Raw genomic sequence first — 24,943 nt, 5'->3', positions numbered from 1 at the left:
CAGTAAAGTATTTGTATGATCAAGTAACACTTTTCTTGAGAGTGGAGTCCTAAAATTTGCTGTGTTGTCAGTTAAAAAGAACTGTGGGTTGGGGGAAAGGGAGATGGTTAATGGGTCCAAAGATACAAAGATATAGTTAAACAGGCTGAGTGCAGTGGCTCACACCTATAATGACAGCACTTTGGGAGGCCGCCAACATGGTGAAACCCTGTCTCTACTAAAAAAAAAAAAAAAAAAAAAAAAAAAAAAAAGAAAAATTAGCTGGACATGGTGGCATCTGCCTATAATCCCAGCTACTTGGGAAGCTGAGGCCCAAGAATCACTTGAACCTGGGAGGTGGAGGTTGCAGTAAGCCTAGATCACACCACTGCACTCCAGCCTGGGTGACAGAGTGACTCTGTCTTAAAAATAAATAAATAAAATAACTAAAAGATTAGATAGGCTTGTTTGTAACACAATGAAAGGATAAATGCTTGAGGTGATGGATATCCCATCTACCCTGATGTGACTATTAAATGTTGTATGCCTGTATCAAAATATCCCTTGTACCCCCATAAATATATACACCTTCTATGTACCCTCAAAATTTTAAAAAATAAACTGTGGAAGAACTATAACCAAGCATCAAAAAACAGATTGCCGTGGCCAGGCGCAGTGGCACCTGTAGTCCCATCTATCAGGAGGCTGAGGTCAGAGAATCACTTGAAGCAATTGTTTGAGTCTGTGGTACCCTATGATCGTGCCTATGAATAGGCAATGTACTCCAGCTTGGGCAACATAGCAAGACCCTGTCTCTAAAAAAATAAAAAAAGAACAGATTACCCTAAGAAGAGGATATATGGGTGAAGGTGCTTCTGAACTCTGGGAGGAAGGAGAAAGCTGACATGCTTACCTGCTTCCCAGTGGGTGAAAATTGGGCAGACATACATGTTGGCTTTTTGTGTGGCCTTGGATAAGGAAACCCACCCACAAAGGTAACTATTTCCTTATATGTAGAGAACTTTAGTCAGAAAAGCTTTGCAGTAATTTGTGAATGCTGTACAGGCATGGCTCACTTTATTATGCTTCACTTTACTGTACTTTGCAGATAGAGCATTTTTTTTACTACTTGAGGGTTTGTGGCAACCCTGCATCAAGCAGTTATATCAGTGTAATTTTTCCAACAGCATGTGTTCACCTCATGTCTCTATCACATTTTGGTAATTCTTATAATATTTCAAATTCCTTCATTATTATTATCTGTTATGATGATCTGTGATCAGTGATCTTTTATGCTGCTATTGTAATTGTTGCAGGACACCACCAACCACACCTATATTGGATGCCAAATTTAATCAGCAAATGTGTGTGTTCTGACTCCTCTACCAACTGGATGTTCCTCCATCTCTCTCCCTCTTTTGTAGACTCCCTATTTCCTGAGACACAACAATATTGAAATTAGACAAGTCAGTAAGCCTCCAGTGGCCTCGAAATAAAAAACTGGAAGTGATTAAGCTTAGTGGGGAAGGCATGTCAAAAGCCAAGACAGAACAAAAGCTGACCTTTGCATTAAACAGCCAAGTTGTCCAGGCACGGTGGCTTATGCCTGTAATCCCAGCACTTTGGGAGGCTGAGGCGGGCAGATCACGAGATCAGGAGATCAAGACCATCTTGGCTAACACGGTGAAACCCCATCTCTACTGAAAAATACACAAAATTAGCCAGGCGTTGTGGCGGGCACTTGTAGTCCCAGCTACTCAGGAGACTGAGGCAGGAGAATAGCGTGAACCCAGGAGGTGGAGTTTGCAGTGAGCCGAGATCGCGCCACTGCACTCCAGACTGGGCAACAGATCAAGACTCCGTCTCAAAAAGAATAAAATAAGCTGTTAGCCAGGTTGTGACTGCAAAGCAAAAGTTCTTGAAATTAAGTGCTTCTCCAGTGAATGTATAAATGATAAGAAAGCAAAATAGGTCTATTGCTAATATGAAAAAAGGTTTAGTGGTCTGGATAGAAGATCAAACCAGCTACAACATTCCCTTAAGCCAAAGCCTAATCCAGAGCAAGATCCTAACTCTCTTCAATTCTATGAAGGCTAAGAGAGGTAAGGATGCTTTAGAAGAAAAGTATGAAGCCAGCAGAAGTTGGTTCATGAGGTTTAAGGAAAGAAGCCATCTCCATAACATAAAAGTGCAGAGTGAAGCAGCAAGTGCTGATAGAGAAGCAGCAACAAGTTACCCAGAAGACCTACCTAAGATACTTGATGAAGATAGCCGCACTCAACAAAAGATTTTCAATGCAGATAAAACAGCCTTCTGTTGGAGAAAGATGGCATCTAGAACTTGCATAGCTAGAGAGGAGAAGTCAATACCTGGCATCAAAGCTTCAAAGGATAGGCTGACTCTTTTCTTAGAAGCTAATGTAGCTGGTGACTTTAAGTTGAAGCAAATACCCATTTACCATTCCAGAAATCCTACTGACCTTAAGAATTGTGTTAAATCGGGCTGGGCATAGATGGTTCGTGCCTGTAATCCCAGAACTTTGGGAGGCTGAGGTAGGAGAATGCCATGAGGCCAGGAGTTCAAGAGCAGCCTGGGTCACATAGTGAGACCCCATCTCTACAAAAAAATTTTAAAGCTAGCCAAGTATCATGTTGTGTACCTGTAGCCTCAGCTACTGAGAAAGCTAAGTTGAGGGGATCACTTCAGCCCATGAGTTCGAGTCAGTGAGCTGTGATTGTGCCACTGCACACCAGCCTGAGCGACAGAGTGAGACCCTGTCTCTAAAGAAAAACAATAATGATAATAATGTTAAATCTACTCAGCCTGTGCTCTATAAATGGAAGAACAAAACCTAGATGCCCTCACACCTTTTCACAGCATGGTTTACTGAATATTTTAAGCCCACTGTTGAGACCTACTGTTCAGAAAGGAAAAAAAAAAAAAGATTCCTTTCAAAGTGTCACTGCTCACTGACAATGTACGTGGTCACTCAAGAGCTTTGATGGAGATGTGCAGGGAGATGAATATTGTTTTCATGCCTGCTAACACAATATTCATTCTGCAGCCCATGGATAAAGGAGTAATTGAAGAAATGTATTTCGTAAGGCTATAACTGCTGTATACAAGGATTCCTCTGATGGATCTGGACAGAGTAAATTGAAAACCTTTCAGAAAGAATTCACCATTCTAGATGCCATTAGAAACAGTCATTGCAAACATAAAAAAGAACAAAATTGTGTCCTTTGCAGCAATGTGGATGCACCTGAACGCCATTATCCTAAACAAATTAATGCAGAAACATAAAACCAAACACTACATATTCTCACTTATAAGTTGGAGTTAACATTGTGTACACGCAGACACAAAGAGAACAATAAACTCTGGGGATTCCAAAAGTGGGGAAGCAACCACAGAGGGAAGGCTTGAAAAACTACCTATCAGATAGTATATTCATTGCTTGGGTGATGGGATCATTAGAAGCCCAAACTTCAGCATCACGCAATATACCCATGTAACAAACCTGCATATATACCCCCTAAATTTAAAATTTTAAAAAGCCATGTTTATGATTAATGGGAAAAGGTCAAAATCTCAATAGGAGTTTGCAAGTTGATTCCAACTTTCATGAATGACTTTGAGGGGTTCTGGACTTCAGAACTTCCTCAGTGGAGGAAGGAACTGAATATGTGGTAGAATAGCAAGAAAATTAGAATTAGAAGTGGAGCCTGAAGATGTGACTGAATTGCTGCAATCTCATGATAAAATTTGAATGGGATGAAGAGTTACTTCTTATGGATGAGCAAAAAAAGTATTTTATTCAGATGGAATCTACTCCTGGTGAAAAGTCTGTGAACACTGTTAAAATTACAATAAAGGATTTAGGATATTACATAGACATGGGTGATAAAGCAGAGGCAGGGTTGGAGAGGATTGACTCCCATTTTGAAAGAAGTTCTACTGTGGTTAAAATGCTGTCAAACAGTATCACATGCTGTAGAAAAATCTTTCATGAAAGAGAGTTAGTCATCTCAGCAAACATCATTATCTTTTTGTTGTTTTTTTGTTTTTGCTTTTTGTTTTTGTTTTTATTTGAGACAGAGTGTTGCTCTGTCGCCCAGGCTGGAGTGCAGTGGCGCCTTTTTGGCTCACTGCAAGCTCCGCCTCCTGGGTTCATGCCATTCTCCTCCCTCAGCCTCCCAAGTAATTGGGAGTACAGGCGCCCACCACCACACCTGGCTACTTTTTTGTATTTTTAGTAGAGATGGGGTTTCACTGTGTTAGCCAGGATGGTCTCGATCTCCTGACCTCATTATCCACCCACCTCAGCCTCCCAAAGTGCTGGGATTACAGGCATGAGCCACTGCACCTGGCCCATTGTTGTCTTATTTTAAGAAAATGCCACCACCACCTCAGTCTTAAGCAACCACCACCCTGACCAGTCAGCAGCCATCAACATTGAGGCAAGACCCTTTATGAGTAAAAAGATTACAAATCACTGAAGGCTCAGATGGTCATGAGCATTTTTTAGCAGTAAAGTGTTTTCTTATTGTCTGTACTCTTTGAGACATGTTATTGCACACTTAGTAGACTATAGTATAGTGTAAACGTAACTTTTATATACACTGGGAAACCAAAAAATGTGTGTGACTTGCCTTATTGTGATACTTGCTTTATTGCAGTGGTCTGGAACCAAACACGCAGTATCTCTAAGGTATGCCTGTACTAAGAAATGAGATAGTTGGTTGACAAGGTGGCTTATACCTGTAATCCCAGCACTTTGGGAGGCCAAGGCTGGAGGATCACTTGAGCCCAGGAGTTCAAGACCAGACTGGGCTACATAGTGAGACCACATCTCTAAGAAAAAAATACTACTTGAGAGGCTGAGGTGGAAGGATCACTTGAGCCTGGAAGTTCAGTGCTGCAGCGAGCCTTGATCATACCACTGCACTCCAGCCTAAGCAACAGAGCAAGACCCTGTCTCAAAAAAAAAAAAAGAGAGAGAGAGAGAAAGAGATTGTCTAAAATTGCAGCTATTTGGAAACATTTACTAGTGACAGTACAGTAAGATAATCATGCCTGTCATGAGAGTACTGTTCCTTCTGAGGGTATTGATTACCAAATCTCAACCAGGGGCCTCCGCAGGAGGGTGAGGGATGCTGGAATTGACAGACATTTACCTTTGTCGACATAGACTCAAATAGTATGTCCAACACAAATATATTCTACTTTTGGAAAGCACGTAGATGTGATTTTTTAATTAACTAAAGTACTTTATTCACATTTCCTTAGTGTTTACCTAGTGTTACCTAATTCTGCTCCAGGATCCCATTCAGGACACCACATTATACTCAGTTGCCATGTCTCCTCAGACTCCTCTTGGCTGTTACAACTTTTGAGGCTTCTCTATGACTTTAACAGTTTTGAGGAGTGTTTGGTATTTTGTAGAATCTCCTTAACTGTGCTGGGTGCAGTGGCTTATGCCTGCAATCCCAGCACTTTGGGAGGCCAAGGCGGACAGATTACTTGAGGCCCAGAGTTCAAGACCAGCCTGGCCAACATGGTGAAATCCCTTCTCTACTAAAAATACAAAAATTAGCCAGGTGTGGTGGCACACACCTGTAGTCCCAGTTACTCAGGAGGCTGAGGTGCAAGAATTGCTTAAACCCAGGAGGCAGAGGTTGCCATGAGCCGAGATGGTGCCACTGCACTCCAGCCTGGGCGACAGAGCAAGACTTTTTCTCAAAAAAGAAAGAAACCTCCTTAACTGGAATTTGTCTGATGTATTACATATGATGAGATTGGAGTTATGTGAGTTATGTGTTCTTAGGAGGAAGACCACAGGATAAAGTACAGTTTTCATCATGTCATATCCAGTGTACACACTGTCAACACGAGTTCTTGCTGTTGATGCTTTCCTTGATCACCTGGCTGAGGTAGTACTTGTCAGGTTCCTGCACTATGAAGTTACTGTACTTTTTCCTCCTTTCCATCCTGAAGTCTTTGGAAGGAAGCCATCATACACAATGTACATCTGAGGAACAGAGAGCTCTGATCCCTTTCTATGATGGTGGAGCCGTTATTTGGAATTCCTCTGCATGTGAGATTTGTCTCTTCTCTCCTTTTTTTGTTCAATTATTTATATCACTATGGACTTGTGCATATTTATTTTATACTTTGAGTTGTAATCCAATACTATTTTATTTTTTTGCTCAGATTGTTCCAGTTTTTTTTCTCTTGGAGTTATTTCAGTTGATGTCTATATCCCTTTGTTATACTCCCATAATTTTGAGTGTTCTGTTTTGTTTTGTTTTGAGTACTTCTTTACTCTCTGGCACTATAAGATGTTCTAGGCTCATCTTGTATATTTTCTGTGCTCATCCCGGAATCAGCCATTTTTCCAAGGAGACCTGGCTCCCTTTTTTCAAGAATGGTATTAGACACCAAGAGGTACAAGAAGATGAAGGAAATACAAGTGCTATTTATTTATTATTTTAAAAAGAGACGGGATCTCACTGTTGCCCAGGCTGGTCTCAAACTCCTGAACTCAAGAGATTCTCTTCCCTCAGCCTCCCAAAGTGCTGGAATTACAGGCGTGAGCCACCATACCCAGCCCAAATGCATTTTAAACCATAGAGTTGATACTAGCATTGGTAGTCATGGCCAAATAGAGGCTTTAGAAGTATGAATGCTCTGTTGTGGAATGTTTGATATGTAACTCTTGCTACTGGGAGAGCTTCTGTAGCCCCAGGACAAGGTCCTTTTCTCAAAACTGTTCTATACATAGATTTCAGTTGTTTACTAATTTGCTATTTCTTTCCTGTTGCTCATTTTTCAGTATCACTGGTATCCTATCTCCACAGACAATACTTTTATCATTTACTGCCTTCATGAAGTATTTCTGGATGAGATAGTGTGAGGACTTCTGTCATTCTCAGTAACTCCCTGTGCCATTCCAAATCCCTGATGGGCCTCACTCTTCCTTTATCTCCTCTCCAGGCTTCTTAACTACATGCCAGCATTATCACATAATCTAAATCATTTCAGGATATCATCTGCATGAACGGTTCCTATTCAAAATAAGGCTCTCTGAATGATTTACCATTCTTTTTATGAGTCTCTGGTGCCTAGATACCATGGTTTCTATAATCAGTGATGATGGTATTGAAAGAATGTGCATTCTCAAATACTTCTTAAAATATTGTTTGGCTAGATAGGAACTAGGTATTTTAACTACCAATTGTCAAATAGTAAAAGCTTTCTTTTAGCCTCAGAATTTCTGTTTTTATAAAAGTTTGGTATGCTAGCTAAGGAATGTTCTAGTTATAGCTGTCTTTGGTAAAATGACACTAACAGTACTTGGGAGGGAAGGTGGAATCATCCATGTGTACTCCTTTGTTGTATGTGTGACTCCCATGGAGAAGTTCTGTAGTTCTTCACACATTATAAAAAATGTTTTGTTGCATAAGTCATAACAATGAATATATATTAAAATACCTCAGTGCAGCACATTAATTAAGTCTGCTCTCTAGGGATTTCTCGACTAGGTAAGTGAAATGGTTCACTCCTTATTTCACTTGTCTCTCAGAGAGATACATTATTTCTTGATAAAAATGGACACCAAATTGTTGGATTTGTTCATGATTTTGTTTTTGACTTTTACGTTGTAGTTGTTGATTTATCTAGGGAAGAGTGTCTGGCCTTCCTTTACCCTATAACTTCACTTCCACATATCAAATGTTGGATGTGAAATTGTCATATTCGACTACATATTGAATGTGTCAGGCTCAGTGACGAATCTTTACTATCCAACTTAAACAGGAGATTTATTGGCCAGGTGAGGTGGTTCACGCCTGTTATCCCAGCACTTTGGGAGGCTGAGACGGGTGGGTCACTTGAAGTCAGGAGTTCAAGACCAGCCAGGCCAACATGGTGAAACCCCTTTCTACTAAAAATACAAAAATTAGCTGGGCTTACTGTTGCACACCTGTAGTCCTAGCTACTCGGGAGGCTGAGGCAGGAGAATCATTTGAACCCGGGAGGCAGAGGTTGCAGTGAACCAAGATCGCACCATTGCACTCCAGCCTGGGTGACCAAAAAAAAAAAAGAGAGATTTATTAATGGATTTTAAGTGACTTTTAAGCAACACTGCTGTGGAAGTTGCTGCCTCTTCTATTAGTACAACCAGAAATACGGCAAGTCAGCTCACCTGCATCCTCAGAGCCACAGCCGACAGAAGGGAACTGCATGACCCCCGAAGCTGTTGCCTTCCAGCTTTCGAACCACTTAGTGTGGGCTGCAAGCTGAATCAACACACTAGATGCCCCATTCCTGCCATTTAATGCTGCAGAGCTCTTGGCCAACACCCTGAGATCTTTTGTTAATGTTATGCCTGCTGGCAGAAGTAGCACAGTTAGGCCCTCTGCTCTGATTGACAGGTCCCAAGTCACAGGGGAACCTGAGATGGGTAGAGTATGCTGTCTGGCCTCTGGAGTTAGGAAGGCCCATAGAAGACAATTGGACTCCTTCGTATCCACCAAAAGAGTTAGAAAGAACTCTTAGGAAGAGAGAAGTAAAAACATATGAACAAAGCAGAGAATAACAACAAAGTCCCACAGTCCTAAAATTTCATTTTAGAATGCCATTAGCTGTAGAATGTAGCATATAAAAAGATAGAGGGTGGCGTGAGGAAAAAATGTTTTGTCCTTTAACTTAATGTTCTGCCTTTTTAAAAGAATTCAAAGTCCAATTATTTTTATATGTATTACTTGGGAATAAGTATTAAAAGTGTAAAATGTTATGCTATGCACTACAACCATTGAACTATGATTTTTTGTTTGTTTTTTGTTGTTGTTGTTTTTGAGACAGAGCCTTGCTCTTTTCCCCAGGCTGGAGTGCAGTGGCGTAATCTTGGCTCTCTGCAACCTCCACCTCCAGGGTTCAAGCAGTTCTCCTGCCTCAGCCTCCCAAGTAGCTGGAACTACAGGTACACACTGCCACACCCAGCTTTTTTTTTTTTTTTTTTTTGTATTTTAGTAGAGACAGAGTTTCACTGTGTTGCCTAGGCTGGTCTCGAACTCCTCAGCTCAGGCAGTCTGCCCACCTCGGCCTCCCAAAGCTCTAGGATTACAGGCGTGAGCCACCACGCTCGGCTGAGCTGTGATTTTTAAAAGGAAATTTTTAATTAGATGCTGAAAAAGGGTATGCATATTTGAGGTACACTTTAAAATGTTTTTAAATAAGCAAATCTTAATGCAAATAGATACTGCAAACACTAAGAAAGTAAATAAATAAGATTAGTTAATTTTTAAGTTCATTTTATTTAGAGACAAGATCTCACTGTCACACAGACTGGAGTGCAGTGACATAATCGTAACTTATGGCACCCTCCAACCCCTGTCCTCAAGCCATACTCTAGCCTTGGCCTCCCAAAGCCCTGGTGATACAGATGTGAGCCACTGTGCCCAGCCAGACTCATCAATTTTGACTTTTCTCTGTACTACTTTCTGTATCCAAGCATGAACTTGTGTTATTTTTGAATATTTTTTATTTCTGTGATACAAGATTTGTTATTCATTCCTGCTCTATATCTCAAGCAAGATTCAATTCGATGCATTTACTTGAGTGCCTACTGTAGATGAGACGTTTTAAAACAGTATTGCCATTACAAATTATGTTTAATGATAGTGGGTAGTAAGTACTTACAGTAATAATGCTAAGCTTTAACAGTTCTTGAAACTTAATTAAAGGTGGTGGTACTAACACAAGCATGAAGGAATGCCACATGTGACTGGAGTGCTGCTGGGCTCCCCTGCAGCCTCAAGGGAGGAGGATGAACACTCAAGGGATAGACCAACTGAAGCAAGGAAACTTGGCTACATACTGCCTGACACAGAAGCCCAGCTGACTGCTGCATCTTACCCAGCCCACCATGCATAAGAACTGGTTGAGACAACATTGAATTCCCTAAACTTCTGGGTGCTCAGTGGTGAACTGAGCAGAGGGAAGAAAGCCAGCACTCTGGGAAGGTACGCTTCACCTGCTTACATCCTGATAGAGACTAACAGTGGCAACAGAGCTGTGCAGAGCCTCGGGCCCTGGCATGGTATTCCAGCCAGAGTGGGCTCTGCCATGTGTGGGAGCAGCCCTGGCATTCAAGGATTTGCATTGAAGGCCTTGGTTGAGGATGCTGTGAAGGTGGACACTGTGTATACGGAGCAGGGACTTTGTGGGTCAAGAATTCGACATGTGGCCGGGCGCAGTGGCTTACACCTGTAATCCCAGCACTTTGGGAGGCCAAGGCAGGCGGATCACGAAGTCAGGAGATCGAAACCATCCTGGCTAACATAGTAAAACTAAACTAAAAATACAAAAAATTAGCTGGGCCTGGTGGTGGGCGCCTGTAGTCCCAGCTACTCAGGAGGCTGAGGCAAGAGAATGGCGTGAACCTGGGAGGCAGAGGTTGCAGTGAGCCAAGATCACGCCACTGCACTCCAGCCTGGGCGACAGAGCAAGACTCCGTCTCAAAAAAAAAAAAAAAAGAATTCGACATGTGCTTGCTATGTGAGGCCAGTGAGTGAACCCGCACTCTGAGGCCCAGGATTTATAGGTCAGGACAGCCCCGCTGACTTCTTTGGCACCTGTCATAAACTCTTTTAAAGTGTTAATGTTTTTCGTATTCAAAAAAGCTCACCAATAAAAGAGGAAACTTTAGGGAAGGTTGAAAAGCAACTCTGGGCTGGCCACAGTGGCTTATCCCTTTAATCCCAGCACTTTGGGAGGAAGGAGGATTGTTTGAAGCCAGGAGTTTGAGACCAGCCTGGGCAACAAAGCGAGACCCCGTCTCTACTAAAAATTTAAAAATTAGCTGGGCATGATGGCAGCTGTAGTCTTAGCTACTTGAGAGGCTGAGGCAAGAGGATCGTTTGAGGCCAGGAGCTCTAGGCTGCAGTGAGCCATGATGGCAACAGAGTGAGACCCTGTGTCTAAATAAATAAAGGGGAAAAAAAATAGGATTTGATAGAAGGCAGGAACATGTACAGATATTGCAATATTTTTCAAATTTGGGAAATTATAAAGATCTTAATCATACATATGGATTCTAGCATATGGACTCTTATGGATTGAATCAGGATTATTTTAATTGATTCTACTTTATTCTACTGCATTGAAAATCATTGTTAGTATATTTAGTCTTCTCAGCTAACTTCTTATACCTAGATAACTGTCGAGGTTTATAAAGGCCTTAAAACATGAATAATACCTACACAACTGTGGGATGCTTTTTTTTTTTTAACTGAATGTATTTTAAGTCAAATTCAGTCCATATCTAAAGTCTGAATATTGTAATATTCAGATGATTAATAGGTATAATTCTTTACCGTCTAGTCTGCATTCTGTAGTATTTGCCATACTTCTATAACTGCAACTTCTATTTGATTTCTTTTAATTTTTTATTTGTTTGTTTTGAGACAGTCTTCCTCTCTTACCCAGGCTGGAGTGCAGTGGTGCAATCACAGCTCACTGCAGCCTTAGTCTCCCATGCTCAAGCAATCCTCCCACCTCAGCCTCCAGAGTAGCTGGGACTGAAGTCACACATCACCACACCTGGTTAGTGTTGTTGTTGTTGTTTTCTAGAGATGGGGTTTCATCATCTTGCCCAGCCTGATCTCAAACTCCTAGGCTCAAGTGATCCTCCCACCTTGACCTCCCAAAGTGCTGGGATTACAGGCATGAGCCACTGTGCCTGACTGCAACTTCTGTTTTAGAGAAAGCTGCAACTCAATAGTTAGTGGAATATTTCCTATGTATATTATATACACAAAAAAGCATTTGCCATAAAAAACCTAAACTGTGTATTCAAAAGCTTTAATATGAACACTATTATTCAAAATGGAAAGACTTTCATTCCTGCCCTCATGAAATAGAAATTCAGCTATATTTGATCATGACTGTAGAATATTACTAGAGATTGGGTCTTTTTATGTTACGTTTTGTTCTACTAGATACACCTTTTTGAGGTCATTCATATAGTTAGTGACATGTAAATGCTTTTTAACTACACACTGTTTAAACAGTGTCAACAGAGGCATAGGGTGTGGTGTTCACATTTCTGGAACCTATGGGCTGTACCCTCAGTCTGTCCTGGAACCTCTGCATTCCACCCTCGGTCTGTCCTGGCTGCTGTGAAGATGGAGTGCTGGTGGCTGGTCCTTAGCAGTCACTCCACCTCACACCCAAGCTTAGCCACATGGCCAAGGCAGTCCTGTGGTGTTTATCAAGGAAGAAGGGCCCTGGGGATTGCAGGCTCCACTGTTTGCCTCCCTAGGCATCCCCTTACTTACATACCTGGCAGGGAGGGTTAGGTAGGACAGCCAAGCACTGCATAAATCTGAATGGAAGCTGATGTCAGGTCTCTCTCCTTCTTAGCTGTGCCCCACTATCACGCAAGGTGTTTCATGTGGCACATTCTGTGATGATGAGGTAACCGTGTTACCTTCATTTACTGAGTGCTTGCTAGGCATCACAAAATTATGGAGCACCTCCTCGTGTTGGGTTTAGGAATATAGAGCAATGAACAAAACAGACAAGGGGCTAGCTCTCCAGAATAAAGTAAATAAGATCATTTTCAATTGGTTTGTAGCCAGGTAACCTTGGACAGATTACCTTATGCTTTGCTTTTCTCATTTGTAAAATGGAGGTTATGATGGTATCTCCTTATGTGATTGATATATTAATGAGATAATAGTCACAAAACACTTAGAACAGGTCCTGGTACATGGTAAATGCTAAGTGCTCAAAAAGCACTCCCGATTATTATGAGACATAACACTGTGTGCCATGATATGGAGTAACCTGGGTAGGAGCATCAAGGTCACCTTGGAATGAGCAGTGAGGGGAAGCTGAGGAGGGAGAGCTTCAAGGTGAAACCTAACAGATGAAGTGGAGTCAGCCATGAAAAGCTCCAGGAGACACACTTTCCACCCAAAGACACCAGCTATTGCAAAGAAAAGGATGGACTTGGTGTGTTCTAGGAGCAGAGGAGAGGCCAGTGTACCTGGGATGTAGAGAACCCAGGGGCTGAGACAGATGCTTAGCACAGAGAAGAGCCAGGTGCCAGAAGTTCAGACTTCGTTCCAAGGACAGTGAGAAGGCTTTAAGGTTTTCAGCATGAGATACATGTGATCCAATCTGTGCTTTGAAAAGATCACTTCAGCTGCTCCAGATCAAATGGAATGTGGAGGTACAAGAGTAGGAACAGGAAACAAGTTAGGCCATTTGAAAAATCCAACCAGGTCAGACTGACGACCTGGACCAGAGTGCTTATGGTGAAAAGCGAAAGGTTCAGGGTCTGTTTTAGAGATACGGTTTACAGTACCAGCTAAAAATTGGATGTGGGATGATAGGAAGTGGGGTCTCAAGGATGACTGTGAAGTTGTTGGACTGGTGGTGGTGTGGTGGTTATTGAGGTGAGGGGTGACTGGGGGAGGCCAGAGTTCTAGTGATGGCCTTGTTGACGTGGAGAGCTGTAAGACTCCAAGCTGAAGAAGTCGAATTGGATATGCGCTTACCATGGAGGAGAGAGGTAAGCACATGACGGCCAGGCACTGGACCCAGGAAGGAATTATCTTCTCTAGTCTTTATAGAAACACCGTAAGATAAATAACATCTAGCTATGGGAAACAAATTAATGAAAGCCACTTTCTAAGGTTAATTTTAAGTTAAAGGATTTTTTTCACCTTAATGTAGTAGATAGACCAGTGGAATAGAGAGTCCCAAATATATACAGGAATTTAGTTAATACATACATACATTTCAAATCAATAGGGAAAGATGAACCATTCAATAAATGGGTAAGGACAATAGGTTAGCCATCTGGAAAAAGAAATGAATTGGATTTATAGTTTAATCTTACACCAAGATAGATTCCAAATGAATCAAAGATTCAAACATAAAAACTGAAATTGTAAAAGTTCTAGAAGAAATAGTGGGAGAAGTATCTTGAGGTGGAAGTTTTTTCTGTGATTCAGCATCCCTGGATCCAAAAGAAAATATTAATTAAGCCCACATGACAAAATTAAAAGTTAAATGGCAAATCAAGAATATGTATGTATAATTTGTATTACAAAGAGCCACTCTTTCTAGTACATGAGATACTCATAGAAATTAGTAGGGAAGACTGACAACTCAGTATAAAAATGGGCAAAGGTTATGAATACACAGTTCATAAAAGGAAAATATGCTCTATGTCTCATGATTTTAAAAAAATGAATTAAAATAACACTATTATTTTTCCCCTACCAATTTTGCAGAAATCTAAAATTTTAGTAACTTTCATTTGGTGAGGCTGAGGGGCAATAAACACTTTTCGTTTGGTGGAGGGAGAGTACATTTTCACCACTCCAGAGAGAGCACCTTGGCATGTGTATATACAGATGTGTGTGTGTGAATTTTAAACAGGTCAGCTCTTCGACCCAGCACTTCTTCTTCTTGGAATTTATTCAACAGATATACTTGTGTATATATGAAATACAAGCTTATTCCTTGCCCCATTCTTTGTGATAGCAAGTGGAAATGGCCTAAAGGTCAGCATTAGGAAATTAAAAATTATGGCACATGCTTGTAGTGGAATACCATGCAGCTCTCTATGTGACTACAAGAAGAAAGAGGAAACACTTAATGAACTGTCATAGAAAAATCTGTGACGTTGGTTACATTGAAGGAATGGTGGGATGCTTGAAATGGGCTATATTCCTGGAATATATAGAGAGAAACTTTAGAAGCATATGTGAGAAACAAGTAATAGTGATTATCTGTGAGAGGTAGCTGGGAACTAGAAGATGAAGGATGGGAGCTGGAGGGAGGGAAACTTGTCACCATATACCTTTAAATTTTGAGTCATATATATTATTCAGAAAAATGAAAGGACTTTATATATAGTTATTTATCTTGAAGTGTTTAGACATTATATATATTTTGGAAAGCAGTATATATAGCAATAGTGTTATACTCTTTGACCCAGTACTCCCTAGAAATTTAATTCATGAAAACTAAACAAAAAGTACACATAACAAAAGCAACACTGTTCCTCTTCATGGTAGCAATACCTATAATAATGGGGAAAATATAAGCAACCTAAATGTCAGTGTAGGGGAATTATTTAATTGAATATGACATACAGCATGATATAATGTGAAGCCACTGTGTAATATAATTAAGAAGACCATGCTGAAACATTTATCCATTCAACAAATATTTATTGTATGCTTACTGTGTTTCAAACATTGTTCTAGGTGTTAGGGATACAGCAAGAAATAAGAGCCAAAATAAATAAATAAATCCATACACCATTGGAATTGCCATTATTTGGGGGAAGACTGTCCACAGACCAATAGATATAATGTAAGAAAGTAAGACCAGGCGCAGTGGCTCACGCCTGTAATCCCAGCACTTTGGGAGGCTGAGGTGGGTGGAATCCCTGAGATCAGGAGTTCGAGACCAGCCTGGCCAACATGGTGAAACCCCATCTCTACTAAAAATACAAAAATTAGCCAGGCGTGTTGGCACGCACCTATAATCTCATCTATTCAGGAGGCTGAGGCAGGAGAATCGCTTGAACTCTGGCGGCGGAGGTTTCAGTAAGCTGAGATTGCACCACTGCACTCCAGTCTGGGTGATAGAGTGAGACTCTGTCTCAAAAAAAAAGAAAGAAAGAAATGATGGTTACAACTTCAAATAAAAATAAGGGACAGTGAAGGTGGAGGTCTGCTATTTTTACGTAAGACTCAAGGAAAGCCTGAGAAGGTAATGCTTGAATGGAGATGGGTAAGTCATGTAAATGTGTAGGGAGAGCATCTCAGCAGGGAGATCTGGTACTTGAGGTGCAAGAAGGGATCTGTTTGGCATGTTTGTGGAATGACAAGGAGGCCAGTGTTTCTGTGCATCACATACATGAAGGTCAGAGAGGTAGAAAGGGTAGGGTTGGGACTCTGATCATGAGGAGGTCTAAAAAGCCGTGACAATAAGGCCTTTGGGTTTTTTTCCACGTGTGATACAAAGCCATTAGAAATTCTGGAACCCCTGCAGAAGTGATTCTAAATGACTATTTGAGAAGCAAGAGAGTCTGAGTCCTCCATTAGGGCAAGCTGGTGGATAAAGACATGGTGTACAACTGGAGATATCCAAGAGGTAGAAAGGTAATTCAACTTCGCACTCTGAGTGATTGGATGTGGGAGGTGGAGAAAAGGGAGGGATCCAGAAGGATTCTAAGGTTTGGGCAACAAGATGAATGGCGGTACCATTAATGAGACAGAAAATTCAGGAGGGAGAACAGAGTTGGAGAAAGCTGAGAAGATGATGTGTTTTGTTTTAAACATGTTGAGTTTGTTGAGGGACCTGTGAGTCACAAATATCAAAAGGGAGAAAAGTAAAATGAACCCTGTCATGTTTGATCAGAATTAGGGTAGTACAAACTCATGATTTTCAAGATGGATGGATGAATGAATAGAAGTCAGTGTGTGTGAGAGGGTGTATGTGTGCACACACTTCCCAGCTGTACTAAGAGGCCCTGGGACAGTGATACGTCAGTAGCAACGAGCACACCTAGTGTCAGATAGTAGCTTTTAAATACCTGAAGGGAATTGGCAAAGTGGCTGATTCCAAGTTTGGATGAGAGAAAATACAAGATGAGCCTTGAAATCTTGTTATGTTAGAAAGTAAGACTATTCTCAAAGAATGATGGGGACATCAAAAAGAAAAAGGACACCAAAGCTAGCTTGAAAGAGTCCCCAACTAGCCAAATCTGGGGCAATTCATGCATCAAAATAAGAGATAGTTATGGATTATAAACCATTCAGTAAGACTCCATGAGTCACACTGATATAAAAACAAATGAAAAATAAAAATGAAAAAGAATTTAAGAAAATGAATGAATTGGAAATTTGATAAGGAATAGGGTATTAGACGGTTTCACAGTATCTCCCACATAATGTTTTTTAACTTCAAAAGGAAAAAGAGTAACTTATAGTTGAGAAGCCTGACAGACATCACCTTAAGTTTTCAAAAGTGAACATCATCAGTATCGGGACAAATTAAAATAATGTAATTATTTTAATACACAGAATGTAATTAGAAGCCGGCCCGGGATGCACACCTATAGTGTGCCACTCAGGGCGCTGAGGTGAGAGGATCACTGGAGTCCAGGAGTTTGAGGTTGTAGTGCACAATGATCATTCCTGTGAATAACCACTGTAATCTAGCCTAGGCAGCATAGAAAGAGCCCGTCTTAAGAAAAATGGAAAGAATGCAAAAAAAAAGAAACAAACAAAAAATAGTACACAGCATCACTTCTGTGTTATTTTTACCAATGATACATCAACTGAATCTCAGAAGAAATCAGACAAACCCAAAATGAGGGTTCATACCCTGCAGAATACCTGAACTGTTTCCTTACAAAATGTCAGGGTTATGAAAGTCAAGGAAAGACTGAGGAACCATTCCAGACTGCAGAGTATTAAGAGACATGACAACTAAATGCAGCCCGATTCTGAACTATCTCCTTTTGCTCTAGGATGTTACCAGGGCAATGGGTGAAACATGAGTGAGTAGGAAGATTAGATGGAGGGAAGATTAGGATTCATGTCCTCCTTTTATGGCTGTAGAGCAGTTATATGGGAAAAAGTCCTTATTTGTAGGAAAAACACATAAAAGTATTTGGGAATGAAGGGGTATCATGTCAGGAAGTTACCCTCAAATAATTCAGGGGAAAAAAAAACATGCTTTTTACTGTATTTAAAACTTTTTAGTAAATTTGAGATTAAAAACTTTTTAAAGGGATGGTTTAATATATACAAGTCAATAAATATGGTACATCACATTGACAAAATATAAAAACAAAAATCATATGATCATTTTTATAGATGCAGAAAAAGCATTCAATAAAATCCAGCATCCCTTTATGGTAGAAACCCTCCACAAACCTGGCATAGAAGGGACATACCTCACAGTGATAAAAACCATATATGACGAACCCACAGCCAACATCATACTGAATGGGGAAAAGCTGAAAGCATTCCCCTTGATAACTGTAACAAGACAAGGGTGCCCACTGTCACCCTTCTATTCAACGTAGTACTGGGAGTGCTAACCAGGCTACAGAAAGAATTAAAGGGCACCCAGATAAGAAAAGAGGAAGTCAAACTGTTATTGTTTCCACTCATATGATTGTATACCTAGAAAACCCTAAAGACTCCTCCAAAAGACATCTAGACTTGATAAACAAATTCAGCAGAGTCTGAGAGTACAAAATCAAGGTACACAAATCAGTAGCACTGCTATACACCAACAATGACCAAGCTGGGAATCAAATCAAGAACCCAGTCTTTCTTACAATAGCTGCAAAAAATAAAATACCTAGGAATATACTTAACCAAGGAGGTGAAAGATAAAGAGAACCGCAAAACACTGCTGAAAATGATCGTAGATGATAGAAACAAATGTAAACACAACTCATCTCATGGAAGAATCACTGTCATGAAAATGATCATGCTGCCCAAAGCAACGTACAGATTTAATGTAAATCATATCAAAATACCAACATCATTTTTCACAGAATTAGAAAAAAGTCCTAAAATTCATAGGCACCAAAAAAGAGCCTGAATAGCCAAAGCAATAGTAAGCAAAAAGAATAAACCTGGAGGTGTCATGTTACCTGACTTCAAATTATACTATAAGGCTATAGTTACCTTATATCAGCATGGTGCTGATACAAAAGTAGAAACAAAGACCACTGGAAAAGAATAAAGAGTTCAAGAAATAAGGCCAAATACTTACAGCCAATGGATCTTCAACAAAGCATATAAAAACATAAATTAGAGGAGGGACACCCTATTTAATCAGTGGTGATGGGAAAACTGAAAAGCCACATGGAGAAGAACGAAACTGGATCCTCATCTCTCACCTTATACAAAATCAACTCAAGATGGATCAAAGACTTAAATCTAAGACCTGAAACCATAAAAATTCTAGAAGATAACCCAGGAAAAACTCTTCTGGACATCCCTTAAGCAAAAAATTCATGACTAAGAACCCAAAAGCAATTACAACAAAGACAAAAAAATAAATAAATGGGACCTAATTACACTACGAAGCTTCTGCACAGCAACAGAAATAATCATCAGAGTAAACAGACAAGTCACAGAATGAGAGAAAATATTTGTAAACTATGTATCTGACAAAGGACTAATATCTAGAATCTACAGAGAACTCAAGCAAATCAGCAAGGAAAAAAGCGACAAGTAATCCCATCAAAAAGTAGGCAAATGACATGAAGAGACATTTCTTAAAAGACGATTTACAAATGGCCAAAAACATGAAAAAAAAATGCTCAACATCACTAATTATCAGGGAAATACAAATTAAAATCGCAGTGAGATAGCACCTTACCCCCTCAAGAATGGACATTATTTTGAAAGTTAAAAAACAATAGATACTGTAACAGATGTGGTGAAAGGGGAATGCTTAGCACTACTGGTGGGAATGTAAGTTAGTACAGGTCTATGGAAAACAGTATAGAGATTCCTTAAAGAGCTAAAAGTAGATCTACCATTTGATTCAACATTCCCACTGCTGGGTATCTACCCAAAGGAAAGTAAATCATTATATTAAAAAAGACACCTGTACACATATTATTTATTGCAGCACAATTCACAGTTACAAAGATAGGGAACCAACCTAAGTGACCATCCATCACACAATGAGTAGATTTAAAAAATCACTATATACACCATGGAATACTTCTCAGCAATAAAAAAAGAACAAAACAATGGCTTTTGCAGCAACTTGGATGGAGCTGGAGGCCATTATTCTAAATGAAGTAACCCAGGAATGGAAAACCAAATACTGTATGTTCTCACTTAGAAATGGGAGCTAAGCTGCCAGCACACAGAGGCATACAAAGTGATGTAATGGACTACAGAGACTCAGATGGGGGAGAGTGAGAGAGGGTAAAGAATAAAAAAACTACCTATTGGGTACACTGTACACTACTCAGGTGATGGGTGCACTAAAATCTCAAAATCTCAGACTTCAACACTATACAATTAATCTGTGTAACCAAAAATTTCTTGTACCTACAAAAGCTATTGAAATTTTTAAAAAATAAATAAGGGTCAGAAATTAAATAAATAAAAACTTTTTTAAATGGTCAGAAAAGTGAGTAGGAGGCAATCAAATGGAAATGTGAGGCCCACACATTCTCAAAAGGTTGGCAGGAAAGAGAGGGTGACATACGCTCCCAGCAGAGACTGCACTGAGCATTTGGAGCCAGTGTGTAGAGAGGGAAGAGATACACCTAGGTTAAGTGGTGAGCACTGCAAAGCAAAATCCTAGAGGCTGTATTTTGCTGGGCACCCAGGTCCAGTGGAAAGAGCAGGCTAGGCAGGCAGCAGGAGGATGTCGGCTGGGCACGGCAGGCAGTTCCAAGGTGGGCTGACTGGAAACAAAACTAATTTCTACCTAGGAACCTTCCTTCTCTCTGAGAAATAGGGTTGTCTTCTGAAAGTGGCTGTTGTCTGCTGTCTTAAGTACAGTAAACTGAATATGGTTAGTCTTCAAATTTGAAATTACTTCATTGAAAAACAATTTAATATTTCTCAGTGATACTGTTCCTAAAACAGGTTTTCTTAGGATTGCAGAATTTACAAAATTACCATTGATATTTGAAAAAGAAGAAAGCCTTGTATGTGTATGCATTTGCCAAGGCAGCTTGTTTTTTTATTTGGTAGGGTCAGAGCAGGTAGAACATGTATGCATACTTCACAAAAACAGGTGATTTATAAGCCATTGTATCAGACAGGACTGGTTTCCAAGCCAGTCAGTCAGCTTAGAATGTGAAACCCTGATTCAGAAGCGAATCACCTAAGGATGATTCAACACTGTGCTTCCTGTTGTGCCAGTAGGCCCACTACAGTAGTGGTTTACCCCCACCTCACCCAGTTCATTAGACTCTGGTCCAGTCCCACACTGGAACTATAGAGCCTGAAGACTATATGAGCAACTGTCTTCTCATTCTCCTTAGACTGTTCATGACTGATGCCACTCACCAGGCACAGGAGGGATGCTAATCCATTCCATGGAGTGGAGCCTCAGGGTTTACAGGCTTTATTCCCTCCAAGAACTCTGCCTCTGAAAGCCTGTGTGACTCCTGTGTGGGCCAACATGCCCTTTGGTGGCCTAAGGGAAGCTGTAGGACACTAAATTACTCATGGCACCACCAAAACCTGCATCTCCAGGCCCGTGTCTTGTTCTTTACTCTATACCCAGTTAGAAACCCTTGGCCCCTCAGGTTTCAGTGATGAATAGGCATGGGAAAGTGGGAATACCAAATGGCTGCTCATTTGGTAGTCAGTTGGGGAATGCATGAGAGAAAATAAGACCACAGTGTGCCCAGGGATGCTGAACTGATGGCACATTTTGAGCAATAAACTTTCTTAGTGTAGATCCCTCCTTCCTTGCTCTCTCTTTTCCTTCATTGTTCTTGTTCTAATTTACAACTTCACTAAATTCTTGCTTTCCCACTTGTGTACTTTGTAGCAATATATGTTTTGGTTTGTGAACTACCTCATATTGTCCCCAAGGGCAGGAACTATGTCTTATGTCCCTTTTCCCCATGAAGGGTGAATAAATGCCTGTTGATTAACTCAACTTGGTGTAACAAGCATATATTATCTATAATGTATAAGTCTCTGAGCTAAGGACTCTGACGGGTACATAGGGAATAAGAAATATGATTCCTGCCTTCAAGAAACTTCCAGGAGAGAGAAAAGATCTCCTCAAGTTATTATAATACATAGTAAATGTGATGACAACTAAAAGACAAAAAAAAAAAAAAATGAAAAGACTTTTTAACACAAAGAAAAAAAGGAAAAAGAATTGTTTACACCATGAGAATAAGAGAAGTCTTCATACGAGACATGGAGTTTCAGTTTGAGTTGAAAAATGATACCTAAATGAGTGGGAGTAGCAAGGAGTATCAGATTCCATGAGGGGAACAGGCGGGAGCCAAGACAGATAGGGGCGTGGTAGCATCTTGATCTTAGACCCCACCACGTGTGTACCAAGAGGCATGCAGGAGCCATTGGGATACTCCCAAAGTTCTCTGGCCAGGTGAGTGACATGATTAACTGTATTCAATAAGAAGGAGCACTGTAGTAGCAACCTGCAGGAGAGGTTAGAAGAAAGGAAAGAACAGGGGTTAAGAGACAGGTTGGGAATCACCTGCCTAATCCATGTAGGTGGCAGGAAGGACAAGACCATGACAATGGGGATGAGGAGGAGAATATTAAAAAGGTGATGCGGAGGGAAAATGGACAGGTTACAGCAACTGGATGTGAAAGGAAATAGAGTACTCCCAGGTTTTGAGACTCGGTGACTGGGAGAACGGTGGGGCTTTCTTCAAGAGGGATCTCTGCATAAAGATGGTAAAGTAACAGATCTATAGAAAGAGAGATACTGGCCAGTTACATTAGCTGTGTATTCATTGGCCTAAATAAATGCAGCAGTGATTTTATTCTGTGTACCCTAGGAAATATAGATGCATTCGTGTAACTCTTTGTCAATGATAAAATTCTGGTTGATCTTCTTGAGAAGGTTTAGACTCTTTTCTTTCTTAATACCTACACCCATATAAGACATTATCTTTTAATACTACTGGCATGATGTATATGTTCTTAAAAAGGCATAATACCTTACATTTTTGGTCCATTGAGTTTTGACATGGGTGTCAGGCAATTCAGTGGAGAAAGAAGAGTCATTCCAATGAGTGGTTTTGGAATGACTAGGTATCCACATATAAAAGAATTAAGGTGGACCCCTGCTTCATGCCATGCACAAAAATTACTGCAAAATGGATCACAGACCTAATGTAAGAACTAAATTTCTCAGAAGATAATGTAGGACTATATCTTCCTAACCTTACATATTAGGCAATGGTTTCTTGGATGTGACAACAAAATCATAAACAACAAAAGAAAAAATACATAAATGGGACTTCATCAAAATTAAAAACTTTAATGCCTCAAAAAAGAAATTTGCAAATCACTAATCTGATAGGGGACTTGTATCTGGAATATGTAAAAAACACTTACAACTCAACAGTTAAAAAGATACCCAAATAAAAGATGGTTGAAAATTTTGAATAGACATTTATTCAAAATATGCAAATGGACAGTAAGCACATGATGATCAACATCATTAGATACTAGGGAAATGCAGATAAAAACCACAATGAGATACCACTTCACAGTCACTAGGATGGCAATCAAAAGGACAATACCAAGTGTGGATGAATTCAGTTGTGGAGAAGTTGGAATCTTTGCACACTACTGATGAGAATGCAAAATGTTGCAGCCATTTTGAGAAACAGTGAGGCAGTTCCCCAAAAAGTTAAACATGGAATTACCATATAACCCGGAATTTTCACTCCTAGGTATATACTCTTGAGAATTGAAAACATATGTCCATGTAACTTCTACACAATCACTCCATAGCAACATTACTCATAATGCAAAACTGTCAAAACAACTGCAATGTCTGTCAGCTGATAGAAGATAAATAAATGTGTTATATCCACGTAATGGAATATCATTCAGCAACAAAAAGGAATGAAATACTGATCCATGCTATAACATGAGTGAACCTAGAAAAGATCATGCTAAGTGAAAAGAAGCTAGGCACAGAAGGCCACATATCATATGAGTCCATTTTTGTGAAATAACTAGAACAGGCAAATCCATAGAGGCAGAAATCTGGTCAATTGTTGCCAGGGACTCAGGGGAGGGGAGAATAGGAGTAATTGATGGATGGAGGTTTCCTTTTGGGATGATAAGAATATCCTGGAATTAGATAGCACTGATGGTTGCAGAACATTGCGAATATACTTAATGCTACGGTGGTACACTTTAAAAGGATTAAAATAGTAAATTTTATTTTATGTGTATTTTGCTACAATATAAACAGGTCCATTCTATGGTATGTGAATTATACCTCAGTAAAGCTGTTATAAAAATAAAAGGCATAATAGCTTGTTTTAATTACCAGGGAATTGTGCTGAGGAAAAAAAAATCCAATCCCAAAAATTGTATACTGGATGATTCAATTTTTATAACATTTTTGAAATGGCAAAATTTTAAAGAGAGGACAGTTTAATGTTTTTCTGATGTTAGTCATGAGGGTTGGGAGATGGAAGGAGATGAGTTATTAAAGGGCAGCCTGAGGGACCCTTATGGCAATGGAACAGTTCAGTATTTTGACTGTGGTAGAAGTTACAGGATCCTACACAGGTGATAAAACTGTCAAACTAAATATGTGACACACATCCAAGTAAAAGAGTGGCAGGTTTTATCAATGTCAGTATCCTAGTTGTGATATTGTATTATTGTTTACTAGTATATATAGTTTATACTCTTGGGGTAACTGGGTAAGGTGTACAGGAGTTCTCTCTGTGGTATTTCTTAGGACTGCATGCGATTCTACAATTAATAAAAATTTCAGTTAATAAAAAGGCAGGCTGAAAGCAATGATGCTTGCCTCCAATCCGAGCACTTTGGGAAGCGAAGGCAGGAAGATCCCTTGAGCCCAGGAGTTCCAGACTAGCCTGAGCAATACAGTGAGACCCCATCTCTACAAAAAATTTAAAAATTAGTTGGGCACGGTAGCACAGGCCTTAGTCCCAGCTATTTGGGAGAATGCAGTGGAATGATCACTTGAGCTCAGGAGGTTGAGGCTACACTGAGCCATGATCATGCCACTGCATTCCAGCCTGAGCAACAGATTGAGACCCTGTCTCAAAAAATAAAAAGGCAAGAGGTAAGTATCTTTGAAAACTTGTTCCATGGGTGAACATCTATCAAATTACAAGACATCTTGGCCGGGTGCAGTGGCTTACACCTGTAAACCCAAGCACTTTGGG

The 24,943-nt window shown here is 40.1% G+C and overlaps 1 protein-coding gene across 11 annotated transcripts in view; it reads left to right on the top strand.

Annotated features, from left to right (window-relative positions):
* SPIDR (scaffold protein involved in DNA repair) overlaps nt 1–24,943 on the top strand; it is a 456,553-nt gene that overhangs the window by 348,296 nt on the left and 83,314 nt on the right. The window contains exon 1 of one of the 11 annotated variants that reach the window (XM_023190583.2): nt 9,741–10,004. The exons of the other annotated variants lie outside the window; for them this stretch is intronic. The gene's annotated coding sequence lies outside the window, so the exon portion shown is untranslated. Of the gene's footprint in view, nt 1–9,740; nt 10,005–24,943 lie in introns of those variants that run through there. 11 annotated transcript variants of the gene reach the window in all.

This window comes from Piliocolobus tephrosceles, chromosome 7 (assembly GCF_002776525.5).
Source record: "Piliocolobus tephrosceles isolate RC106 chromosome 7, ASM277652v3, whole genome shotgun sequence".
NCBI lineage: Eukaryota > Metazoa > Chordata > Mammalia > Primates > Cercopithecidae > Piliocolobus > Piliocolobus tephrosceles.
The sequence above is the reverse complement of the archived record's forward strand: the minus strand, read 5'-3'. Positions and strand labels throughout refer to the sequence as shown.